This window comes from Phalacrocorax carbo, chromosome 4, assembly GCF_963921805.1.
Source record: "Phalacrocorax carbo chromosome 4, bPhaCar2.1, whole genome shotgun sequence".
Classification (NCBI taxonomy): Eukaryota; Metazoa; Chordata; class Aves; order Suliformes; family Phalacrocoracidae; genus Phalacrocorax; species Phalacrocorax carbo.
The window spans coordinates 33,992,230-34,009,195 of record NC_087516.1 but is presented as its reverse complement, the minus strand read 5'-3'; the positions used below and the strand labels follow the sequence as shown (position 1 = coordinate 34,009,195).

Below are 16,966 nucleotides of genomic sequence, written 5' to 3'. Positions count from 1 at the left end.
AGACTTAAAAAAAAAAATCCTATTACTCCTAGAACAGGGTCTAAGCGAAGAGCAGTGTGGTACCCGACATCACGTTGTCTTGTGAGCTGTGAAGCACCATCAAGTTAGCACCTATTAACAACTTACTATGCATCAGCTGGTCTGCAGAAATTGTCAGCGTGTATTACTTTGCATTTGCTACAGGCAAACTGTGCAAGTTAGCTTAGCCTTCTCTCCTGTCAGAACAACTCACATCACCATGCATTTGCTGCTGGCTAAGAGCCTATTCGGCCCACTGTCCACATCTACTGCTGTGCTAATGATACTTGCTAAACCGTGCTAACTTAGTCTCGCATCCAGGCCTCACATTGGGGAGAGGCTGCAGTAGGAATATGATTTATTTGTCCCTTAATCACAGAAAAGTCACAGAAGCAAATAATACTCAGCACCACTTAAACAGCTGACCTGCTCCAGATAAGAATGGAATTGGGTTTCCTTCAACAAAATTTTATTTCTTCAAGACATTAAGTCTATAGTGAGCTAGTGATGAAACCACTGAAAAATAGGAAAAGAACTGGCTGTATAACCTTTTTGCTCTATTAGTTTCCCTTAACTAAGTCTTTGTGCCAATAATTCTTCTGCGGACCCCTTTAACCACTCTTTATATTGCTGAAGGCAAGCATATCTTGGAGCTGTTGCAGAGGCGTAGCCCTTAAAGGAAAGAAACTTGTACCGATATTTCTCAAAATATTAATAGGAATAAAACTGTGAAACTGGTATCTTAACTGATATCTTAACTCCTTAGAAGATGAAACTTACTGTTTTCCTTATTACCTCATTTGCCATAAGAAAATACTTCCAAAAGTCTTTGAATGGGGTTGTTCCTCTGAATTGTGCTAAAAACTATGAGCCAATTCTTTAATGTGCATTGAAGAATAATGGAAGGAATAAATAATTAATAACACATACAATGCAGGGGTTTATCTGACAGATAATGGCCCATGAAAGGAAGAGTTTTATTACATTAGGGAATCAAGTAAACTACAATTAGTCTAATGGTTAAAACATTAAGAGTACTTTCTAGTTCTCCACGAGTGCTGCTTGTAAGTAGAGGACTGAACACCATGGTGTTTTAGTGAACACCGTATGAAAAAAAAAATTACTTAAGGGATTAATTTAGCCCGGAGATCTGCGGTCTGTTCACCAATACTTTTTGTGGGGATACCCACGGTCTGTCTGATTCTTTTCTGAACTGTGGAGGAGAAATACCAGGGATTCTTAGAATGATTTTACTTATAGTCATTACAGGTGAAATAACCACTAAACTTACAGGATCGAGGCCAAATTACCATCCAAAGACATTTTCGACATTTTCAGCAGGACTAGTCCTAATGATTTTCTTTAGCACGCAACATCACTATGTTGTCAAAGCCAGAAATATACAATTTTATTCAAACAGGCCTCGGGCAGAAAGGAAGTCATATGAATGTGAAGTGTGTGGTAACAAAAATTAGAGAATATTCATTAGCAGTTGAGCCTCAGAAGATAATAAAGACTTTCAGCTGTGGTGCTATACTTTTCTTCAACCAAAATTGGCACTTTATATTGCTTTATATTATGCAGTACTTTAGAAGTCTGCATAAGCAAACAAAGGGGAACAGCACTTACCACTTGCCAAAGAAATTAATGCAGTTATCGACATTCATTACATGTCTCCACTGGCCCTCTCCCCACCTCAAAAAAAAAAAAATCACAACAGAGTACATTAACCTCTGGCCTGCTGGAATTTTATCTGACAGAAGTCAGCTTTGTGATGCAGAGAATTACCCATGAACACACTGCTGTGTAACATGAACAAATCCGCAACATGGTGTTTTCCCAAATACAGCCAAGATAAGACTTATCACAGACTATAAATCTACTACAGGCCGAGCTGTTGCAGTGGTAAGAGCTACAACCCCCAAGTTCTAGCACCAGTTTCCTACCCAGGAGCCCCCACTCCCCACCACACCACAAACATAGGTACGTTGGACCAGAATCTCTAACAGCCAGCATGAGAAGCACCTGAGTTGCCAGTTACTGACACTGCAGCTATAACCTTCTTAGCATCTAATAGAATCATAGAATCGTTAAGGTTGGAAAAGACCCTTAAGATCGAGTCCAACTGCTAACCTATCACTGCCAAGTCCACCACTAAACCATATCCTCAAGCACCATGTCTACCCTTCTTTTAAATACCTCCAGGGATGGAGACTCTACCACCTCCCTGGGCAGCCTGTTCCAATGCCTGACAACCCTTTCAGTGAAATGCATTTAATTCATGAGTTACGCTGGGGCAGGGTCTGCATTTAGGCTTTGGTGTCTTTCAAAACCATGACAGGAGGAAGGAGACATCCTCTCAGCAGCTAAACAGGTAGAGCTTAGGCCTAGAGAGTCCTGAGGACAGCACTGAGTCCCTGTCAGGTACTTCCCAGGAAACTCCCTCCATCACCATGCCAGAGGCTATCTGGGAGGAATGCCTTTCATTTTGCCTGCTGAAAGGCTGTTATTCTGAGCAAACTAATCCGCATTCATTGGGCCAGGGAAGCAATGCAACAATTAAGGTACCTAGCTGGGAGTGTGGAAATTTGAATGTCAATCCCTGTTAGAAGACTGCTTTTCTAGCCAATTGCCATATAATATTAAGGTACACAAGCAACCAGTAAGAGTCAGGACCAGAAACCGAGTTCCCTAATAACCTACTCAAAACCATCCATTACCCTGGATACCAACAGGGCACAGACTTGGCCATCCTGTGCTGCTGCATTTTTACTCCTATTGATACTCAACTTATGTGTATTATTTCAAATTATTTACACCTGTTGCAATGATATCTATTATTAAAGACAGACATACACCCATCTCAGGGTAGTTTTTCCTTCCAGCCCCTTCAGAGGCACTTGCAGAGCCTACTCCTAACTAACTCCAATTGTCAAGAAATACAGAAAGAATGTAAAAACCTCTCTGTAACTCCATTTCTTCCCTTTCTGACCTGTTGTGATAGTCACGCCTTGCTCTGGTCTCTCCAATTCTTTCCCATGCTTTACTTCTCTTGGTGGTCTTGGTTACCATCCCTCCTCCTCCTCTTTTGTCTTCCATTTCTCTTCCTAGTTTTTTTGCCTTCCTTCCCTCTTCTTCCTCTTTTCCTTCCCTCCTTTTTCAACATTAAGTGACATGATGGTGCACTCTTCCTCCTATGTTTATGAAACTCACAATGCAGGGACCAGGAGAGCTGAGGAGGAAAAAAGAAAGGCAGAGAAACAAAAGTAATTTTACGGCTACTTAGCAAGAGAAGAAAGGGCCATCACAAGGTTTTTGGTCCGAACAACTGTTTTCCAAAAGCTTTGGATTAGAATCCCAGAAAATGGACTTCCAAGAGCAAACAATGCAAAAAAGGTACATTATACAGACCTCAGTGGCCTCTCTAGTTCCTTCTCCTTCCTTGCATTGAGAGTCCTTGGCCACTTTGAAATCCTCCTTGATGAGATTTGACATTTTCTACCATGTAGTGATTTCAACTATCGTTATCAACCTGAACACCGTCTTCCCAGGTGGGAAGATTTTAAAGCAAAGCCAGTGCAACCGTTCCTGAATTCCCTCATTATTATCTCACTCTAGAAGCATCCAAGTCTCTGTTTTTTAAACTGATTTTTTTCCCTTGATTACTGCTCTATGAAAGGTCCAGACAAACACCACCAGGAAAAAATGGAAGAGCCATCAGAGAGGAATGGTTGCAGTGAATGATGAATGAACTGTGATCTTTGGTGGGACAAAGATAAATGTGACAAGCTTTCGGCTGCAGTGATCAGTCGAGACTTTCTGGACAGCCCTGCAGTGACAGAGACAGGCATTTTCAAGTGGTAACTGAGATTAGCCTCGATACATACAGTTGGAGCTGTGCCTGCGAACTTTGCTAAAAGGCTGGCTATGTAAACTATCTATCACTCAGTTTCACATGAGCAATAATCTAATGACACCACAAAAATCTCACAATGTCCCTTGCTGCACACGTCCAGCCGCAGCAGCGGACACCTGCCAGGGTACTTCAGCTGTGCTATGGCAGGGTTTGCCTCCCAAGGTCTGTCACACCCTACAGGCCGTCACTAAAGATGGTCGTTATTCCCCCTCGGGGTGTCCAAGTCTCGTGCAATGCTCAGTCCTGTAGCCCGAAATCACTCTTGCTCTAATCTGGCTCACTAGATTTGCAGTCACGTGCTAACTGAAAGCCTGTGCGTAACAATACTACTGACTCCAGCATGCTTTGGATGAAGCCCATAAAGATGGGCAAGATTGCTTTTCATGGATGGGAATAAAATATTTTGTTTGTTACTACTAAGCTAACCACAATAAAAATAAATAGTTCTCTTTCATGTGGTGATGAAACAAAGCAATCATCCTATGTTATTTTTTTAATTACTAGGTTGAAAGATTCAGTGTCTTCCTGGCATGTTTACTTCTGAATCGTATTCATCACATATATAAATAGCCAGCAACTGTATATAGTAGCGGAGGGTGGAGGGGAAGGTCAGGGAATTAGCCTGACATTAAGAAAGCATTTCCTATGGAGTCACCAGATCTGTCCTGGAGACAAACACCTACATCGGCACACGGTGAGGGTGAAGCCCGCTCTGCCCTCGTGCACCAGACACGCCAGGTAAGCCTCTCCAACCTTGCAGGCATTTGAAGGCTTCCGCTCCTTGGACATCGCACAGGCAAAACTTACTTTGAGGGCTTTTTAAGGATGAGTAAAAGATTTTCTCTCTCTGCCTCCTGTTGCGAGCAGGACCACCAGCCGAGGACACCGCTTTAGTGCCAAATCCCCAGCAGCTACTCCATGGGGCGACCGCCACGAGATGTGCCTTCCCCACCGAAACCCCCGAGAGGACCGACACGGGGGGGAGCGTTGGCTCTGCTGCCACTTAAATCCAGGACGTCGCGCACAAAGAAGTGGCAGCAAGTAACACCGCGGACAGGGTGCTAAAAGGCAGAGTTGGAGTGGTGGCCAGTCACTGCCGAACTTTGTACGTGCTTTGCACTTGTAAACTATGTCGCAAAGAACAGCACAAGTCCGGCGCTGCGCTGCTTAGGCCATTAGCAAAATTAAGCCAGAACCTCCTGGGGTTTTTTGTTGCCGTAACCTGGACGTCGCCTCAGCATTGCTGCGCACCACGGTGCCGAGCTGAGACCCGCGACAGCTCTCAGCCGCCTTCCCAGGAACAGCCGCCTTTTCCCACGCTCCCTCCTTCGGGACGGCAGCCCCGGGCAGGACGGGCCCGCCGGCCCCCTCCCGCCCCACGGGGGGCCGGGGCGTGGGGCGTGGGGCGGCCCTGCGCGGCCCGGGCCCGGCGGGGGGAATGCGGCCCGTCCTGACGTGCCGCTCCCCGCGGCCGGTGAGGTGCCCCCGGCCCTCCGGCCGCGGGAGGGCCCCGACACTTCTCCCCCCGCGCGCTCCCTGTGAAGCCGCACGCGCGTCAAAAATTAAAACGCGGGAAAGTTTTCTCGCCGTCGTCAGCTGTGATTTCCAACTAGCGCCACCCCGCCTGCCTGGGGCAAGCCACCGGGCGCCCGTGACCACCTGCCCCGGCCCGGCGGCGGGCAGCGCTCCCCCGGGAGGGCCCGGCCCCGCTCCGCCCGCCCGGAAGGGCACCGGCACCGCCGCCGAGCCCCGGAGGGGCGCCGGCCTCCCCGGGCGCCGCCGGCGGATCCTCCTCCTCGCTCCCGCGCCGTATTTTTAGTCGCTGACCCAGTTCCCCCGCTCAGCTACCTGCGCCTCCCGCACCGCCCGGGGCGGGCGGCAGCCCCCCACGCCCCCGCCGACAAAAGCACCGCCCAGGGGCGGCCCAGCCCCGCGGCCCGGCGCCAGGTGAGGGGAGCGCAGCGGGGCCCACTGCGGGGCAGGTGCGGCCGGAGCCGGGGTGCGGGGCCTCCCTTGGGCCGAGCCGGGACGGGACGGGGCGCGGAGGCGCGGGAGGGACGGAGGGGGAGCCGCGCACGCCGCCGGCGGTTGCTGCGGCCGCCGCGGCGCTCGGAGGAGCGGGCGGGCAGGGCTGGGCAGAGCGCGGCGCTGCCGGGGCCTCCGCGGGGGCGGACGGGGCCGCGGGGGCGGCGGCCGCGGCACGGTGGGTCGCGGCAGTTTTCTCCTCTGAAACGCAGCTACAAGCGAGGGGCGGCGTGTGAGCGCCGGCGTAAGTACCGACTTCTTTTTTTCACAAAAGTATTAGTTTCCCCCCGACCCCCGCCAGCGCAGGCTTCCCGGGGCGGCGGATAACGGGGCGCGGGGGCGGCGGGGCCGGGGCTGCCCGGCGCCGCGGTGCCTGGCCGGGGAGCACCGCCGCTCTCCGCTGCTCCCTCTCCCCTTCCCTTCCCGGCGGGGCGCCCGGCGCGCTGCCGTGTGCTGCGGGCAGGTGGGACCGCCCGGGCCGCCGCCTCGGCGGGGAGCGCGGCTGGGGCCGCTCCGGGGCCCGCTCCGGCGGGGGCCGCCCCGCTGGGGGGCTGGGGAGGGGGGCAGGGCTGCAGCGGGGCCTCAGGTGTGCGTTTGGCTTGTTTTAAATACAAAGGTACTCAAACATCACGTTGCTGGTGTGGGTTTTTAGCTAGTTGAATGCTGGCATCGTGTTTGAAATGTCTAAAATCTGATAGAGCCTGCTCCCGCGCACCCGCACCGCTCCGGCCCCGCAGGAAGAGCGCTAACGCTCTTGAGGCTTTAAAAGAGTATCTTTAATGCTCGCTCCTCCGCTTGCTGCTATTTATACCACGCAAGGTTGGCAAGGAGAGGAGAGCCTGCGTTTGAAAAGGACATTGAGCTTAAACTCGATACCGTTGTTCCAAGGCCGAGGCGAGAGTGCAGATCTCTAAAATAAAACAAAACAAGCTCCAGCAAACATCCCCCTCAAAACTACCTAGGGCCCCCGTCCCTGTTTTTCTAGTTCGTGATGAAAGTTGAGAATCGAGCATCCCCTTCTCCTTAGAGGTGTGTAGGCTGTAGCTTCAGACGCAGCTCTGACAGCCTGCCACCGGGACTAAGGCTGCGCTTCGGTGGGTTTTTGTTTGTTTTATGCCTGTGATGTGATGAGCAGTGCAGCTGGTTAAACCCCACAGCAGGGGGTTATCTGGAAGATGAAGTTTCACACTGTGGCAGATAAATGACTTTCACTTGGGTAAAATAAATCGTGATTGGCCTATGCATTGTAAAGCTGGTCACAGTCTAAAAGTAGCTATAAAGTATTGTTAATACTAAGCCCAATAAATCAAGTGATAACACTATTGAATAGGTACTCATGGTTAATAATTCTCTTCTCCTTTTTGTAAATGAACTTAATACACAGTAATACTTCTCTCTCTGAAGTGAGGAGAGGTAAGCTTTTCCTGTAACAAAACTTCTCTTTTTTTCTTTTTTTTTTTTTTGTGGGAGCAGAAAAGCTTTAACCTGCCTGATCTATATCACTGAGGTTTTCAGAATGGATGGTGGTCACCCACATGACGGAGTTCACTGTCTGGATTACTAAATAAGACTGGTATTAAAAGTTGTTTATTCCTCGTGACATGCACCGTACCACTGTGGAACCGCAGCGATGCGTTGTAGCGGCTGGCTTGCGTGGCTTCATACCAGCCACTGGGGCTAACTGAGTTCCCCAGTGCTAATTATCGTGGGTGAGCAATAGGCTGCTTTTTGAGCTCTGTTTTTATGGAGTTTAATTGTACATGTGGTAACAAGGCTGTATTTAAAATTCATATACTCACTTTTAAACTATTGTACAGTTCTGATTTCTGGCTGAGATCAGGCTGCCTCAGAACTGTGGTGAAATAGTGATGATAATATGATAGCTCTGATGCTGAAACTTTACCTAGCATCCTTTTGCATCCAGGGTAAATGTGATTCAGTGTGTAAAGATTCCATAACTTGAAAATATTTGAACAAATGTTAAACTTTTAGTAGCTGGCACCTTAAAACTGGTTTCATGGTATCTTTTTTAGCAATTTAGATGCAGTAAATAGCAAGCCTTACTGTTGGGTGCGTAACTGTTTGTGGTTCTCATGTGTTAGTCACTTCTGAGGTATTGATTTCAGCTGTAAGACTAAGTCTGCAAAAATGCAATGTAAAGGCCTTGACAAAGTCAAGAATTGACAGAGTAATGGCACTCTAAGTGCATCTGGGGCTCCTATTTCTAACTCCTGCATTTTGTGGTTTCAAACTTTTGTCTGCAATCACGTATGGAAGAAGTGGGTTTCTTTTTTAGGAAGAGCCAAGATTCTTGCACAGAGGTGGATTGTGATGAGAAATGTCAACCATTGTAAGGCTGTTTGGTGTTTGGTTTTTTGTTGCTGTTGTTTGGTTTTTCTAAATTGTAGGACTTAGCACTGAGCTGAGCTCTAACATGTCCAGTAGCTACTGATCTCAGCAATCTAGGAAAATAATTACTTAGACTTGTAATAGAAACTGTGGAATGCAGATTAGCCAGCTGGTAGTGTGGGACTGATTTTTCTATATCTAAAAATAAAAACATATATATATTTTTATAGATATATATGCATTTTATACATTATAAATATTTAATACATTATAAATTCATGCTTTACCTATATAAATGTGGTGTGTTACGTATTCCTGTAATATGCTAAAGTGCGCCACTGCTGTAGTGTGATTGTGTGATGTTGAGGCATAGCTATGTGAACAAAAGTGCCACACGTGGTATGATCCAGCAGAAACTGCTGAAGTGATTGCCTGCCCTGAAGTCCCTATCTCTGTTTAGGTCATTTTGTTCTTTTCATTCAACTTCATAGTATATGATTTACAGTTTAATTGTGAAAATCAAACCCTTTCAAAGTTGTCTTTATCCCATGAATTCAGAGCATTTCCTGGCGAGTTTGTGGTATGCTCAGGCTGTGCAGTAGTTTGGAGTTAAAGCTGCAGAAGGTTAATGCTCTTTACTCTGTTTCACTTGCTGTCTTGTGGAACGGGAAACGAGTTAGTGCTTCTTCACCACACTTCACTGTTTGTGAAGCGTAACTGGTTGTTGTACAGTTTCTTTCAGCAAACATAAAAGTGAGAACAATAACAGCCTAGTTCTTTTTGAGGGAGTATTTGCACTGTGGAGTTTTTTCCTCTTTCTAATTCATGCTCACCTGGCAATATGAGGTCCATAGATACAAGTCCACTGTCCTGGGCATGTTAGTTTGGTTTGATGGCATCTGCTGACATCTGTGAGGTCTGGATGGAGTGACCTGTGAAATGGTGCTCCTTCTTCCTCTGTGAGATCAGGTGTAAGTCTACACAACTGGCCAAAAAAGAAATGCCTTTAGTCAATTGTGCTCCTGAATGAATGTGATCGTACTCTTGGCAAGTGTGAGTATTTGGTGCTGGGAGTATTAGACTTCTGTTTTGCCCCTGTTCATCTGTTGGAGTTGTAGCTGAGGCCACTGGCGAGAGATGCTGACTGGCCATGTCTCTAGTGTTGAATTGCAGCAGACTGAATAATGTTGTCTGAAGAACTTAGAAAATCAGAGGATTTTGTTGCACCATCATTCCAGGAGGGTTTGGGAACTAAGGATGTGTATGTCAATGGCCAGTCTGATAGAGCTGTGGTGAAGACTGTGGGTTGGTAAGTCAACTGCTGTGAAACAAGAAAGGCTACGAATTTTTGTCCATCAGCTATGGTTTGTGTGCTCATTCTCAAAATAACATGAAGTACCTTTTTTATTTTACTTGGTGGTGTACCTGTACACTCCTAGTGTGTCAAACGCAATTACTCCTACTTGAGAAAGCTGAAGGTAAGATAGTTGTAGTATTTCAAGACCGTGATATGAGGCCACTTTTAAACTGGAGGTATAAATGGCAGTTGCTGCTGACGCTGTCTTATGCAGAGCACACGTCCTGTTAATGCCTTGTCTACAAGAGTCATCAGTTCTTGGACAAAGTTTGAGGTGCTTGTTGTTAATATCTGATTCAGAGGTTTTAGTGGCAGTGAAATGTTTCATTTACTGCAATTATTAGAGATACTTGAAATATGAGTGATGTGACTTTAGAGGGAAGCCAGGAAGTGTTTGCAGAATACTCCTCTGAGTTTGCCGCCTTTTTTTTTTTTTTTTGTTAAAAAATGTTTTAATTTACAGAATTACAAATTGGCTGGGAGGTGCCTTTAGAGGTCACTTTTTCCAACTTCCAGACCGAAGTAGGACTACTGCCTGTGGTAGGTCAGGTCAGCCATGTCAGGGTCCATCTGAGTCTTGAAAAGTCTCTGTGGATGGAGGTTCTGTAACCTGTTTCAGATATTCTAGCAAATAACTTTGTTCAAAGAAAGAAATAACTTGAACTGGGATGGCTAATGAGCCATTTATAGAATTATAGGCTGGGGATGTTACAGAAGTCAGTAGGCAATTGTACCCAGTTTTGGAGTTTGGTACTGCGCTCTTTCAGATGAAATGCAAAGAAACCTTCAAGCAAACTGGTCTAAAGCAAGCGGTTGGTGCCCCTTGCATCTAAAATTACACTGATCAGATAATTCATCCTGTTGCTGTGCAGGGCCCTAGCTCTTCATTGCAGCTCCAAGTTGCAAGAAGATCATAGTTCTGCCTGTCGGTGCTGTGCAGTTCTTTGAATGCTGGGTCCTGCTATAAGAATTCTCATGCACTCCCTTTGAGATTAGTTGCCTCCTCTTTGACTTGTTTGTCCTTTCATCCAGTTGAAGCTGTGATGTGTCAGATGTCCTTAGAATTCCTTTTAGCTTGGGGGGAAGAATCTCCAAGTTTTCTGGGACAGATTAGTAGAAACTTGACCTTTTTTAGTGATATATAGTAAATGGTGAGAAGTTGGAAGTCTGGTTTGTGAATACAATTACATATAGCTTGATATATAATTAGCCTGAAGAAAAGTGGCAAAAATACAATGTGTGAACTTGGAAGTCTGTCTGTATGGCTCCCAGCTTGTGGAGTAAAAGGTGCATATGCAGCTGGCTCTTACTTGTAAAGAGGGTGTTCAGTTTTAGAAAAGTATAAAGGATTATTTGATTGGAAATTGTCAAAATTGGACATGCTTTTCACTTTGGGTTTGGTGGGGTTTTCTTCTTTGCCTATTTTATTAATTTTGGTGTCTTGATTTCTGTGTTATTTAGTGTCACTTCTCTGTAGCTGCAGTGTTCCATACTGGTAGTTTTCTTGTGTCTGTTTTGGCTTTGAAGTTGCTTGATTAAAAAGATAGCTTATGGGAAACTCACTTACCCTGAACATTTGGAAGTAACTGGGGTGGGTATTCTTTTTGGGAGATGTTGATCCATTAAACAAAACCAATATGCAAGTACGCATCCCAGTGTTAGGATTATTTATATCAGCACTAAAATACTAATTAATCATTTAAATTATGAACCAACATAAAACTTTATTTAACAATATCAAGACGCTGTCCTGCTCTTGAATTTCTCTGATGTTCTCTTGAGAAAAATTGAAGAATAACTCGAAATTTGGTTTGAAAGACCTTTAACACTCCTCTTTGCCACAGGCAGTGCTATTTGGTGTATCATGTCATCTGCAGTGATGTAATTTGGAGATAAAACTCTTCTTTTGATGCAGTTCTAGTTGTGACAGAGGATGAACTTTCCTGACATCTTAATTACTAGGCTTTATTTAAATGCTTGTTAAACCTCCTTCTGATTTTCACTTATTCTGTTCATACATGAACAGTGCTTTTTGGGGTTAGCAAACCCAAAAGTCACACTTTTCAAAAACACAGTTTCTAGTGAGTTCTATCAATTAAATAAGTTTGTTTTTCCCAGAAACTGGAGTAATTAAATGTGATTTAAAATGATCTGTTTCATCTTGATTTGTTGGCCCAGATTTGTCTGAAAGTTGACTTGTGTTGATGGAGGAGTTGGGACTAGCACATTAAAGCTCAAATAAAACCAAAACCCACTAGAGTGAAAGGACTGGTTGTTTGAACAACTAATTCTTGCAGCAAGGTATAGACAGTATTGGGGTTTCCGCTTTGTAGAATGTAAAAACAAACTTGTTAATGATCGTCTATCTTCGTTCCCGGGAGATTGCATTATGCACAGCATGGGACTGAAACAGTGATCTTGGTCAGCTGGTCTAAGAAATTAGCACTGCAATTACTCTCTCATACTGTTATTCAGCATAGAGATCTAATCTGGCTTGTCAGAAAAATTTTTGCAGAGATTGGACAACTGCATTTGATGTGCTTGACAAGGCCTCCCCGGTTGTCTTTAATGCTATGTACAGTTCTCGGTGCAAGGCTCAGTGCAATTTGCCACAGGTGCTCCTGTCATAGTGCTTTTATTTTTCTTGTGTAGACATGTTGGTTGAAACCAGGTGATGCTTTGTCGATCTTTGCATGTGGACTTTGTGATTCCCTCAGAGAGGATTGGCAGCTTTTGGTTTTGTGAATATGCTGGTGTTAAAATCATTACCGTATGGCTCTTTTTGGTTCACATACACACATCCCCCCCCATTGTTCTGGGGAGAAGAAAAAAGAGGAAGAGGCATGCAATGCTTGTATTCAGGTACTCCTTTCCACCTTTTGGACAGCAATCATTCAGTCCTGTGTGTACATGATTATTGCTGACTCATAGCTGAAGCTCCTGATGGTCCTGTGGATTCTCTGTTGACACTGACTGTCTAAGCATGTGAAGAGCTTCCCATTGATGCTGTCTCCACTGAGTCCCTCTCAACAGTGTGGCCTGACAGTGTAAACCTCACCTTTGATACTACTTGTTTATGCCTGTTTGATGCAGGCCACCTATGGATGTACTGGCCTAGTTGTTCTTGGCACATAAGCAGGCTCTGTTTGTTGCAGCACACTCTCCTCTGATTTGTCCGCTAGTTATTGCTTTCCTCCCACCAGTAGTCAGGGGTTTTAAAACCATTACTCCATGCTTGACTATTATCTAATCTTGGAAAGCCTATTGATTGCGATATTCCACTGTTGCAATGCTACCTCACTGCATGGCTGGTCTGCCAGTTTTGTCTCTGCAAGGCACCCTTAATGCTGATGTGGTAATAGTTTCATTGCGTTGTAGATATCTAGAAGATGTCTGTAGAAACTTGGTGTTTCTTGATGCTAGCACAATGCGGACAACTCCCGGTTTCAGGTGTGCTCTCTACCACATATTTGTAACTGGGCAGTCTATGTGGTGTCCATATAATCTCATTTGTATTTTAGGTGTAAGTTTGCAGAAGCTAAATGCTATTGCAGATTTCCACTAAAGAGAATGCTGTTTTGTATATTTGCTTTACTCCTCATTTAGTGATACACGCCAGATTTATGGCATTTCATTCTTTTATTTTTCAAGCAGTGTGGAACATGGTCTGGTTTTGTTGTCTGTGAAATCTCGTCCTTTTCTGGTCTCTATCACCAGCAGATGCCATCAACAGCATGGAAGTACTGGAAGAAGAGTTGCTGATACGATTCATAGTTTGTAGAGCTGCACCCATTATCACATAACATGTGGCTCAACTTAATGAATTTGTTGCCAGCATTATTTCTCTGAGAAGTACCTTTCCCTCACATAATAGAATACTTATCATGCACTTTTTTGGGTACAGTAAGGGTCATTGTATTTGCTCGTTTGCAGGTAATCAGATTTTTGTCAAGTTTCTGTCTACAGGTGAATTCCTGGAGTTCTTCCTTTGCAAGGTTTCCTAAAATGAAGGGAATTCCTCACAGCTATTTTGATCTGGTTGTGTCCTTACTTGTGTCTCAATAATAAAGTGTCTCAAAGCTATAGATCTCCCCTGTAGTGTATCTATGTTTCTTCTACTTTGTTTGTGCTCGTGAACAGTTCATGAGACCTGTTGAGGAATTGTTATAGCTGAGTATTATGAAACTGAACTGTCTGGGTGTTGTCTCCTACTATAGTAATATAATCAGCCAGAGCCTTGATGCCAGGAGATAATAATGGCTGGTTCTGCAGTCAGCATGGGTTGGTGGCCTCAGGCAGCTGGATGCCTTTAGGCATTTGCTCTCTTAGTATCTGCTTAGAAGGATGGCAGAGGCTTGCCAAGCAGTTAGGAAGCTCACTTATTGCAGCATGCTTGAATCTGTAGTCGTAGAATAAATGTTCTTGCTCTGCACCAATTCATGAATAGCTGCTTCTGATACTCATTTGCGGTTCTGCAGCACACTGCTTCACCTAAGGTTTCTCCGTCCTTGGTATGAGAACATTGAGGAGCTACAAAGTAGTACAAACCTTGTAAGCTTGACAGTTCTCTTGGGAGATTATAAAGGCTCTTGGCCATCCACTTCATTATGTATACTGCTCATGGTAAGTTTGCTTCTACCTTATTACGCAAACACACAGATCGAGATATCTGAGCAGTTTCTGTATGTGGTTAGGACTCATCATTACCTTTCTTTCCTTGCCCTGAACTTATTTGGGTTTGTGTGCCATGGGTTTTGTGTAATGAAGTGTCCTGCTGCTCAGCAAATGGGCTCCAAAGTCAAATACCATAAAGCAAGTATTTAGTGTCACAACCATTATGAAACTTATGAGAAATCTGTATTGGGCATAACTAGTATTTATTCATGCTCCTTTGCTCTAATAATGCTGCATCTCAAGATGTTAGTAAGTCTGGTTCCAAATTTCAGCCAGCTTGAGTTGTTGGTTCATTTAATAGCTTAATTGCAAGGTGATGATAATTGAATAGCAGCTGTACTCAGTTTCCTAGATGAAGAGGGTGTATCATTAGACTTTCTGAAGTCTTGCTAAAGCTGCCTTTCCTAAAGAGGTATTGCAGCTTTAGCTATTACTTTAGCAAGAAGAGTATTAAGCTTGCTTTTTTGTTGTTGTTGTTTTGGACTAGTAGCTTCCCTGCTTAGCCTGTATCCTGTTGGCTGGGTGCTTCAAGTGCTAGGCAGTGATGCCTGCCATATTATTTGGGGTCTCTGGGTTTTTTCCCAGCATATGGGTTTTTTTGCTTGGCCTAGCCTAGTGGCAATCAGTATTGTAATTCTTTCCATCTGTACCCAGCTATCTCTCTAGCAGTGCCTCCTGTAAGCTGAACTGTTGGCATCTTGCAGGTCACTGCACTGCTGTGTCGGTGTGTAAGCCTTACTCTGCAGCATTGTGTAGTTACTGACACATGTTTGTAAAAATGTACTTTTTAGCCAAGTAAGTGCTGTGGAGCCTTGGGAGGAATGACTGTAATGTATCCAAACTGGAGAAGAGTGGAGGTAATGAACAGCAGCAGTTCAAGTAGCCCTTCCAGCAGAATGCATGACATTTCAGTGGGATAGCTTGGCATGTGGGCATGCCTCCAGCCTTTATGCTTGTGAGGGGTACCCTATAGGTAAGTTGTTACCAAAGTGTAGTAAGCCTGTGTGGAAGGTGTTTCCTCCCCCTGCAATGGGCTGTCTTCAGTGCAAAGTACATGGGAAAGCTTTGTCTTCTACAGGTCACTCCATCATAGGCCTTCAGGTATTTCCAGTTGTTCAGCTTTCTTATTGAAGACCATATAGAGCTAGATGGAGGACTTAGGGATTAGTGTTTCTGTTCTCTAATATCTAATGGAATGCATATAATTGATAAAAGAAGTCTGGTTCTGTAGAGGTCATTCCATAGTATTCACATAGGTTGTATTTAGAGCTTGTTTATATCTGATTGGTGTCAGACTAAAGCTACTGTTACAAACTGCTTAATTATTTATAAACACACAGTGAATGCCAGCTTCTTGTAGAGTGGCAGCCTAGAATTTTGTTCTTTTAAAAAAAAAATGTGGGGAGAAAGGTTTCTAGGGAAAAAAAATTTCGATTGCAATATGTTCTTGATGGCTGTCTTTTGCCAACCAGTTCTATGCTTGTGAAATGTAAATATAGCCAGATGCTGTGGAGAAGTAGGTTTCTTGATCTCTAGGACTAATCATGGTCTCTGGGTAGCAGAAGGTGGCTTACAAGACAGTTGCCAAAGTAGTATGCTGGCTCCTTCCCTGTATTTCTTTGGCTGATCTTCTCCCTCTTCCCCAAAATAATTTAATTTAAAAATGCAGTATTCCTGTTCATCTTATTTAGATGCAAGTGAACAATTTTAACAGTGCACAGAGGTGCAGATCTTTGACACTCTTAAATGTTAACAGCCATTCACTGTGTGTGGTTTGTTTTCTGGTTTTGTCTGAGAGAAACGCCATTTCAGAGATATCTTAAATGACAAACAACTTATTTTTTTGTCTCAAAATAACATTGAATAACTGGATAATCATGCAACCTATTAAGAAGAGTAAGTGTAGCATCCTTCTGCTTGTTCATTCAGTGCTTAGTTGTCTAGTATTTTGTAAACATAGATATGAGCTCAGTGTTGTTGTTTGGTTTTTTGCCTTTTTTTTTTTTTCTTTAAGCCCTTGCACTATTCTTTTCCCCTTTGTCACACAGAAATATTTAAAGTTTGCTTTATTTTGACTTACAGCTATCAGTGTAGAATACCGGTTACTGCTGTTTGGTAGCTGGGTTTTGACATAGAATAGCAGAAAGAAAACTTGGTATGAAATCTTCAAAACCTTTTGACTTTCCTAATGCAAAACAGTAGCATTTTTAAAGACAGAAGATATATCTGTAGTGTCAGAGGGGGAAAATGTCACATAATGTGCGTGTGTCCATACTTGCAAAGAAAAGAAGTCCGCTGTTGAAGCGACGATGAATACTCCAGTAACTCTTCTATGCTCTTCAGCTCTTCCAGAAATCACTTTTGTAAAGTGGCAAAATGGCCTTTGTACTCAACAATACTCCCTGGAGAACAAATGTAATCTCTCTGGACTAACAGCTGCCTTTCTACAAACCAGTGACTTTGAGGTTAATGTTTAAATGTTTAAACAGATTTGGCACGTTGCCATTTAAGTGGAACAGCACGTGCTTAACCTTGAGACTCACAGTTCCCTGGTGAGCCAGGAAAAAAAAATAAAAAAAATTACTCAATAGGGCAGTCATCTGGTAACTTCAAAGACTGTAAATTAA

The 16,966-nt window shown here is 44.3% G+C and overlaps 1 protein-coding gene across 3 annotated transcripts in view; it reads left to right on the top strand.

The window, feature by feature from the left end:
- The first annotated feature begins 5,687 nt into the window (after nucleotides 1-5,687).
- Nucleotides 5,688-16,966, top strand: part of MTUS1 (microtubule associated scaffold protein 1) — a 131,544-nt gene continuing 120,265 nt past the window's right edge. The window contains exon 1 of one of the 3 annotated variants that reach the window (XM_064449526.1): nucleotides 5,688-5,881. The gene's annotated coding sequence lies outside the window, so the exon portion shown is untranslated. Of the gene's footprint in view, nucleotides 5,917-6,009; nucleotides 6,204-16,966 lie in introns of those variants that run through there. The other 2 variants (XM_064449525.1, XM_064449527.1) reach the window with 2 other exon arrangements.